General features: G+C 41.7%; 1 long non-coding RNA gene across 7 annotated transcripts in view; it reads left to right on the top strand.

Moving 5' to 3' along the window:
- Positions 1 to 14,384, top strand: part of LOC103791807 (uncharacterized) — a 159,974-nt gene that overhangs the window by 71,604 nt on the left and 73,986 nt on the right. For 2 of the 7 annotated variants that reach the window (XR_008480374.2, XR_008480375.2), the window contains one exon: positions 7,520 to 13,662. The exons of 4 other annotated variants lie outside the window; for them this stretch is intronic. This is a non-coding gene — a long non-coding RNA (uncharacterized LOC103791807). Of the gene's footprint in view, positions 1 to 7,477; positions 13,663 to 14,384 lie in introns of those variants that run through there. One more of the 7 variants, XR_008480373.2, reaches the window with a different exon arrangement.

Raw genomic sequence — 14,384 nt, 5'->3', positions numbered from 1 at the left:
ACCAGAGGCATCTGCTGCAGTCTCTGACTGTGCACTAGAACTCAGTTGATGCTCAGCAGTGTGATTTAGGTCTCGTGGATATCATCAGTGCACTTGATGATACATTTTAACAAAGGAGACAATTTAAAATTGATATTAACCCAAAGTTACAAAGTGAGGGCTAACATCACAATAGCCATCTTACATCTAATACAGATGTAATTGAAGTCCTTGGATTCTCCTCTTTCTTTCTTCCTGCTATTTAACTTTCAAATATCCCTTCTGCATGCTACTATCACACCCAAAGGTAGGGATGGAAAAGCAAGGTGGTGAAAATAGACTCTGTCAAATACCATCACCTGTTAGAAACTCTTTTAAAAGTTCTTATAAAATGGGAAGTTGAGATTGTTGGCCAAAATGAGATTAGGGGATTACATGCAATTCAAATTTCTCCATGCTATTCAATTTCTGTAGTTAATTGGGACATGACTCATAAGTCTAAATAATTGGCATAGAATGCCAAAAAGAAAGATGCATGAAAAGCTTATTATTGATGCAGCTGCATTTCCTGTGTGTGTTTGGTGGCCATGGAGGGCAAAAGATGCCAAGGCAGCAGGGCACAGTGGAGACTGCAAGGCTTTGTGGGTCTGAGTCTGTCCTTGGCTAGCCATGAGACACAGGGCAAGATACCCATCCTCACTGAGCCTCTGTTTCCTCAGCTATATGGTAAGAGCAATAGTAGCTTCCTTGTAGGGTTATTGAGAGGATTAAGTATAATTGTGCAAAATGTTTGGCATATTGAAACTGTATTGTTAACAAGTCAATGGATAAATAAATGAAAAATCTCATTTCTATTTTGTGTCCTACTTTGACTTAGTTTCTGGGTAAAGTTTTCATTTACTGAAACAAACTGCTTTGACTCATTCAGACTTAGTCATTGGACATAAAATTAGAAAGTCTCTTGGTTTGATATTGAGCTGAAAATACAGACGCCAGGAGGTCAGCACACTCCCCAGTGTACCCATTCCAAGAAGATGGAGCCATCTCAGTGAACCCAAACCCAAAGGATCCAGCAGTAGCTGGTCCCACAGCAGTTCCCTTCCTGTGGCCACTCCTCGTATTCTGGACATGGCAAGAAGAGAGGCAGGCCCAGAGAACGATGGATGGGGGCAACCTTTGGTGGTTTCCTATCATCCCAAGCTGTCTGGATCTGTCACAGGGGAGGATTTTGGCTCACTCTGCAGCCCAATGTAGACCACTCTGGAAAGCAACAGGGCCTTAGTCCTCAAATCTGGAGGTACATGAACACTTTCCAAGAGATACAGGCATGTTTAGATTTAAGGGACTGTATTTCCAGTTCATCGACTTTCATATGTACTTCTTCTAAACTGAGTAGAGGTGACCTGAAAGCAAGACTGTTTCTCCCTTCCACATTCCCTTGAATAGTCTCCCTGCGACCTCACTACAGAAAAGTAAGTGTCTCTTACCTATCTCAAATCCTACCACAGTGCATTGCCCAGGATGGCAAAAACTCTGTGGCTCCAAACACAGGGACAAGTAGAAATACACTACTGTTTTTACTGTCTTTTTTGTTTCAAGACAGGGTCTTACTGTGTTGCACAGGCTGGAGTGCAGTGGTGCGATTTCAGCTCGCTGCAGCCTCATCTACCAGGCTCAAGTGATTCTCCCATCTCAGCCTCTGGTGTAGCTGGGATTACTGGTGTGCACCACCATGTCTGACTAACTTTTGTATTTTTTTTGTAGAGATGGGGTTTCCCCATGTTGCTCAAACAGGTTTCTAACTCCAGGGCTCAAGTGATTTGCCCACTTCAACCTCCTAAAGTGCTGGGATTACAGGAGTTAACCACTGTGCAGGGCCTCTACTTTTTTTTTTTTTAGCTTTTATTCCAAATTCAGGGGTACATGTGCAGGTTTGTTATATAGGTAAACTCATGTCATAGGGGTTTGTTGTACATATTATTTCATCACCCAGATACTAAGCCTAGTACCCCTTAGTTATTTTTTTCTGATTCTCTGCCTTCTCCCACCCTCCACCTTGTGATAAACCTCAGGGTCTGTTGCTCTCCTCTTTGTGTCCGTGTGTTGTCATTATTTAGCTCCCGCTTATAAGTGAGAACATGCAGTATTTGGTTTTCTGTTCTTAAGCAGAATGGCCTCCAGTTCCATCCATGTCCCTTTTCTTCTTTTCTTTTTTTTCTTTTTTTGAGACAGAGTCTTGCTCTGTTGCTAGGCTGGAGTGCAGTGGTGGTGCGACCTTGGCTCACTGCAACCTCCACCTCCTGGGTTCAAGTGATTCTCCTGCCTCAGCCTCCTGAGTAGCTGGGCTTGCAAGTGCCCACCCTAATACCCAGCTAATTTTTGTATTTTTAGTAGGGATAGAGTTTCACCATGTTGGCCAGGGTGGTCTTGAACTCCTGACTTCAGGTGATCCACCGCCCCTTGGCCTCCCAAAATTCTGGGGATTACAGGTGTGAACCACCATGCCTGGCTTCTCTCTTTCTCTCTCTCTTTTTTTTTTTTTTGAAAAAAAAGAGTTTCACTCTTTTAGCCCAGGCTGGAGTGCAATGGCATGATCTTGGCTCACCACAACCTCCGCCTCCTGGGTTCAAGCGATTCTCCTGCCTAAGCCTCCCGAGTAGCTGGGATAACAGGCATGAGCCACAACACCCGTTGTGTTCCTGTAATGCACATAATCTCATTCTTTTTCATGGCTGCATAGAGTACACTATTTTTTTTAAAGGACTTTGAATTTTCCATAATTCTCATATTGCTGAAGAAACATTTCTTACAGAGGGAAATCCTTGTGACTTCTGAAAAGGAGTAACAGGGGCAGGATGTTTTTCTTTTTCTTTCTTTCTTTTTTTTGAGATGGAGGGATTTTTTTCAATAGTAAGGCTGGGAGTATTATCTGTCTACCTGTGGAGGTGACTGTCATAGAGGTATGTTGCAACATATTTATTTGGATTAATAAATGAAGACAGATATGTCTGACAGAAAGTAAGCCTGATTTGGCTGACTGGTTTGACAATGAGGACCTTTTATATAGCAGACATTTTCCATTAATCACTGAGGTAAGTGTGTAACTCTTAAATTGGATTAAAAATATTTAAAACATGATAATACTAAGGCATTTAATAAGAAGTATAAATATTAGAAAAGGCCTAGTGAAATAAGCAACAATTTGATTTGCCTAATCCTTTATGTGTGTATTGGGTTAAACAAGGTACCCTTTGGTGAATGAGTAGACTGTACAAGTGATAGTCATTTCATACATGCTACAAATGATCATATGAAAAAAAAGCTCAGTGTCACTGATCATTAGAGAAACAGAAATCGAAACCACAATGAGATACCATCTCACACCAGTCAAAATGGCTATTATGAAAAAGTCAAAAAATAACACATTTATTTTTTGATGTGGTGAGGTTGTGGAAAGGAATGCTCTTATACTGTTGGTGGGAGTGTAAATTAGTTCCATCATTGTGGAAGACAGTGTGAGATATCTGAAAGACCTAAAGACAAAAATATCATTCAACCCAGCAACTCCATTGCAGGATATATGCCCAAAGGAATAGAAATCATGTTATTATAAAGACACATGCACATGTGTGTTCATTGTAGCAACGAACAATTATTCACAATAGCAAAAACATGGAATCAACTTAAATGCCCATCAATGATAGACTGGATAAAGAAACTGCAGCACATATATACCACAGAATACTATGCAGCCATAAAAAACAATGAGATTATGTCCTTTACACGGACGTGGATGAGCTGGGGGACATGGATGAGCTTGAGGCCATGATCCTTAGCAAACTAATGCAGGAACAGATTTTTACTTGTTCTCACTTGTTCATCATCCCAAACTGTCTGGATCTATCATAGAGGAGACGTATGGCTCAGTCTGCAGCCCTAGGTAGACAGATGCTGGAGAGGTTGTGGAGAAAAAGGAATGCTTTTCTCACTTGTAAGTGGGAGCTAAATGATGGAAACACACGGACACAAAGAGGGGAAAAACATACACTGGGGCTTATCAGAGGACAGAGGGTGGGAGGAGGAAGGGGATCAGAAAAAATAACTAATGGGTACTAGGCCTAATACCTGGGTGACAAAATAAACTGTACAGCATACTCCCATGACACACATTTACCTATGTAACAAACCTGCACATGTACTTCTGAACTTCAAATAAAAGCTTTAAAAAAGCGCACAGATTGCAAGCATACAGCTCAATGAATTCCCACAACCTGGACACATCTGTGTAATAACACCCAGGTCAGAGGACGGAACAAGGTCAGCAATTCCAAAGCCTTCTTAGTGATCCCTTCCAATCACTACCCACCCTCCTAGGTGAACCACCATCCTCATCAGAACCAGTATGGGTTAGTTCTCCCTTCTTTTTTGTTCTTTAGGTAAATGAAATCATACAGTAAAACAAAGATAGTAATTTGATAAGTTTTGGAGGAAACCTTTTAGTATATGTCTCGGCATTTAAGAAAGCAGATGATTCTAGTAAGTGGATACCAAATTATTTGGTAAGTTGGGTGGTTTCAACTCTTTGCTTTCAATAGGACTTAATGGTGTTGTCAGCTCTCAGACATTAAAATAATTTATGATGAAAGTAACTTTGTTATTTGTGGCATGAAAATCAGAAAGGGTTTAAAGAATTGAGTAGTATTTCTAAAACATGGAAATTTGCCTTTCATAGATACATTCCATCAGTACATAAATATCTATATTTATTTGAGGCAAATACCTCAAAATTATATTTTTAAAAACAGTAAGTGGAAGTAAAATTGTTTCTGAAACTGTCTTATTCTAGCAAAAAGTAATGTTAATCCATAGATTCACCAACTAATTGAAAAAAGAAGCCTCATTTATCTCATTGCAAGCTGTATTTGCTAAGTTGACTTTTAATAATTATTTATCAAGATTTATAATATATTGATATTTTATTGCCTAGAAGTTATTACTAACATAAAATTCTATGGGCAAAATATAATAAAAATATGAGTTCAAAGAGAAATAAGAATGATGTAAAACTTGGAACTGTAAGGGAAGATCACATTCACATTCTTTAAAAAATGATGGATACCAAAATAGTATTTGAGTTCAATTAGACAAATGTAAGGGTGATGTGATTTTTTAAAGCCAGCATTTAAAATAATAATGCAAAACATAACATCCTTTGCAAATATTTAAACTTACAAATGAAGAATTTAAATATGAAGTTTTGATGCACTGAAGGGTGTTATGATCTGAATGTGTCTCCCCCCAGCTCATGCGTTGGAAACTTACTCCTCAGGGCAGCAGTGCTGGGAGGTGTAGCCTTTTGGGAGATGTTTTAGGTCATGAGGGTTCTGACTTCATAGACAGATTATTGCTGCTATAAAAAGAGCTTTTGAGAGGGGTTTGCTCTCTTTCACTCTTCTGCCATGTGAGGAGACAACATTCATCCTTCTGTTTATCATAAGCTGGCACCTTGATCTTGGGCTTCTCAGCCTCCAGAGCTGTGAGAGAATACATTTCTGTTCTTTAGAAATCACTCAGTTGAGAGTATTCTGTTATAGTCACACAAAGTGAATTAAGATAAGGGATACATTCATTTTTCAAAATTCTATTAGAGGATATTTGAGAAAAAAAGAGAGAAAAAAAAAATTACTGCAATAGGGAAAGGGTCCCCAACCCCATGGACTAGTACTGGTCCATGGTCTGTTAGGAACCAGGCTGCACAGCAGTAGGTGAGCAGCGGGCAAATGAGTGAAGCTTTATCTGTATTTATAGCCACTCCTGATTGCTCACAGTACTGCCTGAACTCTGCCTCCTGTCAGACCAGTGGTGGCATTAGATTTTCATAGGACCGTGAACCCTGTTGTGAACTGCACATGTGAGGGATCTAGGTTGCATGCTTCTTATGAGGATCTAATGCCTGATGATCTGTCACTGCCTCCCATCACCCCGAGATGGGACCATCTAGTTGTAGGAAAACAAGCTCAGGGCTCCCACTGATTCTACATTATGGTGAGTTGTATAATTATTTCATTATCTATTACAATAGAAATAAGGTGCATAATAAAGGTAATATGCTTGAATCATCCCTAAACCATTCTCCCCCTCCCAGTGGAAATATTGTCTTCCATGAAACTGGAACACAACTAGTGACATGAGAGGAGGATAGGAAAAAAACAAAGGCCCGATCAAGAGCCAGGTCAGGGAGCTCAGATTTCATTTTAGATGCCATGGAAATTCATGGAAATATTCCTATGTACTAACTAATGTACATACAACAGGAGGCCATATAGTAACCTGAATAAGAGATAATAGTGGCTCTGATGGAGGCAGTGTCAGTAAAAATGGAGAGAAATGGACAGAGTTGGAGGTTTTTGTTTTAGCTACTTTTAGGATGTTCACAATTCGATGGGGGTGACCAAACAAAAATCCGTCACATCCAATCCACCATCACATCTTATCTCCAGGGCCAAACATAAAAGGGATTACTGCATAAATGGGTGGGATCCCTCAAATCCAGAATTTGCCTCTTGGATATACACACGGCTGGGATTTCCCATGGATGGGCTAAACCTGTTACACTAAGGAAATGGGGAAGATTTAAAAAAAAACCCCAAACCTTTTTAACCCATAAGAGAGCCTTGTCCATTAGTTTTTTTGCAGAATTGTGAGGGGAATGGATTTGAGAAATACTTCTTTCTGCCAAGGAGCCGCACCAGTAGCAGGAATGATCTGACTCAGAGAGAACCTGGCTGTCCTGTATAATTCTGCTTAGTTTTGTGTTGGGTTTTAAGTTTCTTCCATTTCCTTGTCCGTTTCAGATCTCTTTACACCCCAGGATAGAATGTAAGAGTGGGAATCTGCCACAACACCTTTGGAGAAAACAGAGTCTAGATATAGCCAATAAATCCAGCCCAGAAAATAACTCCCTTTAACAAAGAGAATGACTGATAGAGGGGAACACTCATGTAGAAAACAAACCATCAAAAACACCCCGAGGAAGTCTGCCCTCTGCTCCTGACAGCACGCGGGAGGGCACTGCCTGCCCTTCCCTCAGCTCCTCCTTCAGCTCCAGTCCCTGTGGGATGCTGGGTGAGGAAAATGACCGGCCGTTTCTGTAACAAGCTGGGTACAGGCACAGCAAGTGGGTTTCTGGAGGATAAGGCAGATGGCCCCTGGTCCTCCTCCTTGCTCTGCATGCAGCCATGTTAAGAGAGTTGCCTCCCCGGATTGCCAATAGCTGCCTCTCCAGTCAAAGCAGGTCACCCAGAGGAGTTTCTGTTACACGGGAGGAAGGGGAGGAGCCAGATTCCGCGTTAAAAGCAGCTCAGCAGACCCCCCACCCACCCTTTTGTGTTTATTTGTGATTACCCACTTAGTTCAACATCTGGGCCAGTGGGCAAGGGTCGGGAATGGATGGAGTTTATTGATCATCATTTGCATCGCCTTTCTTCCTCCTGCGCAGCATCCCCACAACATCCTGTGTCACTCCCTCTCTCCACTGCAGCCCAGCATGAGCAAGGATCCAGGTTCGCAGTAGCCATGGCAGAAGGCATATGTGCTCCCACACTCCTCTCAGACGGAACCGGTGGAGGAGAATGTCTGGGGAAGAAGAGGAGGCAAAGATCCACAAGGACACCAGCCCTTCAAGCATTCGCCAGCCACTGCAGTCCAGTTCAGCCTCAGAGCAGAAAGAGCCTGGGCTTCATTCCCGGTTTTTCGAGCCCACTTTGCAGATGAACCAGTACAGGCTTATGTGTACAGAAGGAGGCCTGTCTCTGTGGTTTGATTTAAGAGATGGCAGCTCCAATCTGAAAGTAATTTCTCTTTGGCCCATCTCTGGAGCCTGAAATGTCACTGGTTTTGCTTTATTCCTCAGCAGAAGGCAGCGCCCTTCTTCCTGGATCTCTTTTCAAATGTAAATCTTCCTCAGATGAAGAACATCTCAAGTCACCCAAACCTCCCAGGAAACGATTGAGTCCTCCAGCGAATGCCTCATGCTTGGGGCAGAAAAGGAAGAGAACGAACGAAAAGAGAATCTTTGGTGTCTGAAGGAGGAAGGGGTCGGAAAGAAGAAGAGCGAGAGAAGTTAACAGTCTCGGGTGATAGTAACAGTTAGAGGATTCACCAGGCCTACAGTGGAGCTTTTACAGCCTAGACCAGAGAGCTGCCTCTGCCTGGTCCCCAGGGAGCAGAAAAGAACCAGGTCCTAGGATGGAGGACTGGAAGTGTTTCTCAACAAACATACCAGCAAGCTTCAGATGTACCCTGTGCCAATTTCTCAAATCCACTCAGTCACTGACCTTCATGGGTAATTACAGCACAGGACCCAGGAATGGATTTTTAGCAAGAAAGGGCTGGTACCAGGAGCCAGCTGTACTGTCCATCTACCTGAGAAGTCAGAACATGGGAAAGATGAGAGTAGGTGAGGCAGCAGCCAGGGCTCTCAGTGAGGGCCGTGGCAGGCAGCTCTTCTGCTCAGTAGACTCTCATTCCCCAGCACATGTCCAAGTCCCCATTTGCCAGTCATCTTAAGGTTCAGAGAGCTGAGAGAGCCATGTGGCTCAAAAACTCAGCCTGTCTCACCTGCCATCTGTTTCCCTGAATGGGCAAATTTCATAGGGAGGCCTGTTAACCAGATGTGGCTGAAACCAGTGCCCGATTGTCCCTCTGCAGCTGTGGAGGGGGTGCAGTGGGCCCAACTGTTGGCCATGAATCAGGTTCAGGGGCAGCTGATGTCCTCTGCTCATTCTAGGCAGGGCACAGACAGTGCCAAGGAGGCCGCAGCCCAGCCGCCCCCAGCTTGCTGAGAGGCCCTGAGATTGCATGACCAAGTGGGTCTGATGGTTAGTGCTGAAATCCCTGAGTAAAGCCCCTTGCTTTAGGTAGAGACAATTATAATGAGATGCTTTTCTACATTCAGATGGTCAGTTTAAAATCAGTATTCTGATTTCAAAACAAATAAAACCTGATTCCAGAATAATCCCCTACCCCTTGCCATCAGTATTATACCTTAATTATTGGTGATACATCAAAAAGCAGCGGGAATCAACTAACATGCCAATCAACAACTCCTTCCATCGTTATCAGACCTAGGGGGATAGCAGCTGCTATTATTCTGTAATATCTACATAGCTACTTAGTACCCCAAGCCAATAAACGCAAAACCTCCGCTCCTTCTCCTCTCCCAGGCACAGTGTTCAATGCATAGTAAGTACTGAATTAAGAAGCTCATCACTGGGGACAACCTGACCCTTGATGACTTCTCAACAACAGTCCTAGAAAAAGCAAGAAGGAGTTGTCCACTCACTGGCCTCAGATAAACATTTGATAAACTGTTGATTCCTTTGGTTATTTATGAGCTATAACATGCATATAAATGAACATGTTGTATTAGTTGGTACAAATTTTAAACTTTATCTATGTAAAACATACACTTCATTCTACGGGCAGCTGACTTGTGTTATAAATGAGGGTCTGGAATGCTGTTAGAATTTGTGTTCCTGCATGCATATCTGCCCTCAAAGGGTGCTCCTCAGAATCGCAGGATCTAGCATTGCAGACTTAATCAAACCCATTTCCTTTCCCTTCATAAGCGAAGAAGTAGAGGCCCAGAATGGCAAAGCGATCCCTGAACCATTACTCAGCATGCGATGGCAGAGGCAGAATTAGAATCCAGAATCCATGTTCCTCAAGCCAGTGCTCCTTCACTCTGCCATGCTCCATAGGATCAGAGTTTCATAGGATCAGAGCCTTTCACACCAGGGAGTTCGGCTCTGTCGCTGTTTAAGGCATGCTGTAATAAACAGTCTGCAGGGATCCACTCTTCTCTATAATTCCACATGGTGATTATAAGCCAATTTGTGTTATTCTATAGTTGCAGCCTGGTAGCTTCTTCTTATATTGAAATGTTTCCTTTAAATGCATTGGAGTCATATAGTATTTATTTTAAACAGAGGGAAACTAGCCTTTAGGAGTTGAGGCAGTTCCTGGATTAGGTAGTCAGGCATTTTAAATTAGGACAAAAGACCCTAGGTAAAACTGCAAAGTAGGCCAGGAAGCTTGTTGTGCCCATGAGGGAACTTATTGCAAGGTGTCAATGAATTCATGTGTACACTAAGCACTGATTATAGACTAAACAAATAACATGTCTTACACATATACCTCCTACAGGTCCACAAGTATTTATTTCAAACCTTGGGGACCAAATGTGTTTTGGAAGTCAGATAGTTCAGGTTTTAGAAAGGTAATTGGATATATAAATATATATGTACCATATATTAATAATATTCCCAGTGGAGTCTGAGCAGTACCCTATAATCCAACACATGAAAAGTTCTGCAGTTAAATATGGGAATGCTCACTACTAATAGGATAAAGAAACACTATAAATAGCTTCATGTTAGTTCAGGTCAGGTTTTGTCCCAAAAAAATTAGTTTGTGACAAACCTACCAAAAAAATGCTGTTTTCAGTGCTTTGTGAAGTTCAAGATTGTGGATGAGAGATTGCAGACTTACCTTGTCTTATTTTAAAAGTATGAATATACTGATCAATAAGAGATACATTAATAAATGAATGTCAATATTTAATGTGCCTTTTTGCCATCATATATTTTCTCCATTGATGGCTAGACATGAAGTCAACAAACATGTCAGAACTCACAAATTTTTTTTTTTTGAGACGGAGTGTCACTCTTGTTACCCAGGCTGGAGTGCAATGGCGCGATCTTGGCTCACCGCAACCTCCGCCTCCTGGGTTCAGGCAATTCTCCTGCCTCAGCCTCCTGAGTAGCTGGGATTATAGGCATGCGCCACCATGCCCAGCTAATTTAGAACTCACAAAATTTTAAGGGCTGCTGGCTGTCAGTGGTGGGAGCCCCAAGCCTAACTTGGCCCTGGAGTGTAGCTCATGGAACCACCTCCCTCACTGGTGTACAGCCACACCTGAGGGAGTGGGAGGGCCAGCCAGGACCTGCGGCGGGAGCCTGATTAGGAAAGACTCCACATTGTAGGGCAAGGGTTCCCAATCATATTAGGTAGGGAACCTCATTTCAATTGCACAGGCTCTAGAGCTAGATTGCTGGGTTAAATTCTTGCTCTGCTATTGACCAGTTGTGGGGCCTTAGACAAGTCATTTTACTTAGTTCTTCAGCATCCTCCCCAGCTATGAATCCAAGTACTAATCAGTTCTATTTCACAGAAATTCTATTTCATAGAAATATTGTAGGGACCTAAATGAGTTAATCCATGTAAAACTCTTAGAGGGGTATCAGGCACACAGTAATCTCTTAATCAACGCTGCCTTTTTTTATTGTTATTGTTTGTTTACATGTCTACGGTAGGCAGGATAATGGCCCACGAAGACGTACGCACCCTAGTCCCTGATTGCTGGACCCCGAAATAGAATATTCTGAAACATATCTCAGTATACGTTACTATACATGAGGATGGGAGATGATCCTGGATTTTTCAAATAGTCTCAACCTAATCACATGAGTCCTGAAAGGGGAGAACTTTCCTTAGCTGTGGTAAGGGAAAGGAATGTGACAATGGAAAGGAGCTTCAATGCTGACTTTGCAGGTGAAGAAAGGGCCCATGGGTCAAAGGAAGTAGGCAACTCCTGGAAGCTGGAAAAGCCAAGGAAATGGATTCTTTTCCAAGGTGTCTGGAAAGGAAAACAGCCCCGCCGATATGCTGATTTTTAGCCCCATGAGGCCTATGTTGGACCTCTAACCTACAGGACTTTAAGGCAATACATTTGTGTTGTTTTAAGCCACTAGGTTTGTGGTAATCTGTTATGGCAGTGACAGGAAACTAATAAATGCCTGTCTCTTCTGTTCTCTAATGAGCAACTTGAAGGTAACCCTGTGTCCCTCACTCCTTTATCCCTAGTGTCTAGTCAGAATCTGGCATGCAGTAGGCACTCAATAAATATTTAGTGATTTAGTCAACAAATGTCTGTGTGAAGCATGACAAATGGCTTTGCTCAGGCTAACTAAGCTACCAGTATGGGAAATACTGAGGTAAATACTGGACAAGGTTTGATAAATCCTTGCCAGGATGTTAGTCTAATAATATTTTTAAAAAATCATTACAAAGTGAACTGGATAATCTAATAATAATAATAAAGGAAAATAGCAAGTGCTGACAAAGATGTAGAGAAATTGGAGCCCTTGGTAGAAATGGAAAATGGTGCCAATGCCATGGAAAAATACTCGATACTTTCTCAAAAAGTTAAACAGAGAATTACCATATGCAATTTTTACACCCAGGAATTCCACTCCTGGGTATATATCCAAAAGAATTGAAAACAAGTATTCAAACAAGAAGTTGTACACACATGTTTGTAGCAGCACTGTCCAAAATAGCCAAAAGATGAAAGCAATACAGATGTCCATCAGTGAAAGTCTAAATGAGCAAAATGTATTGTATTGGTAGAATTAGTTTTTATTATTGGGCCACAGAAGGAATGAGGTTCTGAGATATGCTACAGGATTGATGACCTTGAAAACATTATGCTAAACAGAAGAAGCCAGACAAAAAAAAAGGTCACATATTGCATGGTTCCATTTGTATGAAGTAGCCAGAATAGTCAATTCAATAGAAACAGAAAGCAGATTGGTGGGAAGGCAGGGAATGAGGAGTGACTGCTCAGTGGGTACAGGGCTTTCTCTCGGTTGATGAAACTCTTTGGAACTGGATAGAGGTGATGGCCACGCAGCAATGTGCATGTACTAAACGCTGCCAGATAGACCCTTGAAAATGGTCAAAATGATGACTACTACGTGAATTTTACCTCACTTTTAAAGAAATAAAGTAAGCTGGGCAGAAAATTTCTTCTGTTTCAAAAATCCCAAGAAGGATGACAAAATGTAGTATTAATCATAGAATCTCTTTTTCCCTACCATCTAATAAAATGCTCGGAAAGTAGCATGAATGAGTAAGAGATTAATTGATTGATTTCCCAGCACCAGATAAACAAGGAAGGAGTAACAACTTTATGCCATAAGTGTCAAGAAGGAGTAGCCGCAAAAAAGAAATAGAAGATGCTGTTGGCTCCTGACCTCACAGCCCCCCTCTTCCCTTTTCCCAAAGCCAAGCCCTTTAGAGGAAGGATGACCAGTTAATGGAACCCTGATGACTCTCACCAATGCTCACCAGCTTCAAGAGAAACAGATTGAAGGAGTAAGTAAACAATTCTGGGAAAATTCCAGGAAAAGTCCTTGAGAAAAGAGCTCTCACTGCTTGACCCTGGGGACTTTGTTGGAGGCAGGAAGGACTACCAGGTCAATATGTTGAGCTGCAGGAACAAGCTGAGATCTAGAGGAGTGGACTGTACTCTTGGCTAGATTGAGTGGGGGCATGACTAAAAAGTTAGCTTCATCTCAAAAAGGGCTCTAAGCAAAGACTGTACCCAGGCCTGGCTGAGCTATTCTTGCTTATCCCCACCTTTTCAGGATACAGAGAAGGGGACTGGAAATAAGAACCAACCCTTTATTGGGTCAGAGTGGGGAAGATAAAGAGTCTATATAAGGCAGGGGGATGAGAAGGAAAATTCACCCCCACTGTATTCCATTGAAGCAATACGCAATCACTCGGAATAGTCCACATTAGGCATAAGATGAAAATAAATCACACAATCTCAATAAAGTATTCTAAGATAAGAATGTATGTTAAAAATATATGAAAAATCCTGTCTGGGAGGAACCCAAGACCAAAACAGTGAGGAGATTCCTTGTAAGTGCATTATGCTGTGTAAGAACTTAATAAGAACACAAGTTAAATGAAATGAAAGATCAAAATAATATAATAAAACAACAAAGTGAGATTGAATGGGATATCGAAGAACTATAGGAACAAAATAAAATTCTGAGTAACTTAGAAATAGAGATAGTAGATATAACTAAAAATCATACTAATTATACCACTTGAGACCACAGCAAATACAGAGGAAAAAAGAATTAGCTACTAATTAAGACACTCAAAGATAATTCAGTGTAAGAATATTTGATATCCCTGATAAGAACCCAATAAATAAAACAGGAAAATATTGAAAAACCTAATACAGGAATTTTCCTGAAGTGATGGCAGAACTGAATTAGTACTTTGACAAGGTTCAAATCTGTGTCCCTGCCCAAATCTCATGTTGAAATGTAATCTCCAGTGCTGGAGGTGGGGCCTGGTAGGAGGTGATTGGATCACAGAGGAGGTTTCTAATGGTTTAGCACCATCCCCTTAATGCTGTTCTTGTGAGAAGTGATAGAGTTCTCATGAGATTTGGTTGTTTAAAAGTGTGTAGCACCTCCCCCCTCTCTCTCTTTCTCCTGTTCTGACCTTGTAGGATGTACCTGCTTCCCCCTTGCCTTTTGCCA

Source organism: Callithrix jacchus, chromosome 3 (assembly GCF_049354715.1).
Source record: "Callithrix jacchus isolate 240 chromosome 3, calJac240_pri, whole genome shotgun sequence".
Classification (NCBI taxonomy): Eukaryota; Metazoa; Chordata; class Mammalia; order Primates; family Cebidae; genus Callithrix; species Callithrix jacchus.
This window is presented reverse-complemented; position numbering and strand designations above follow the sequence as displayed.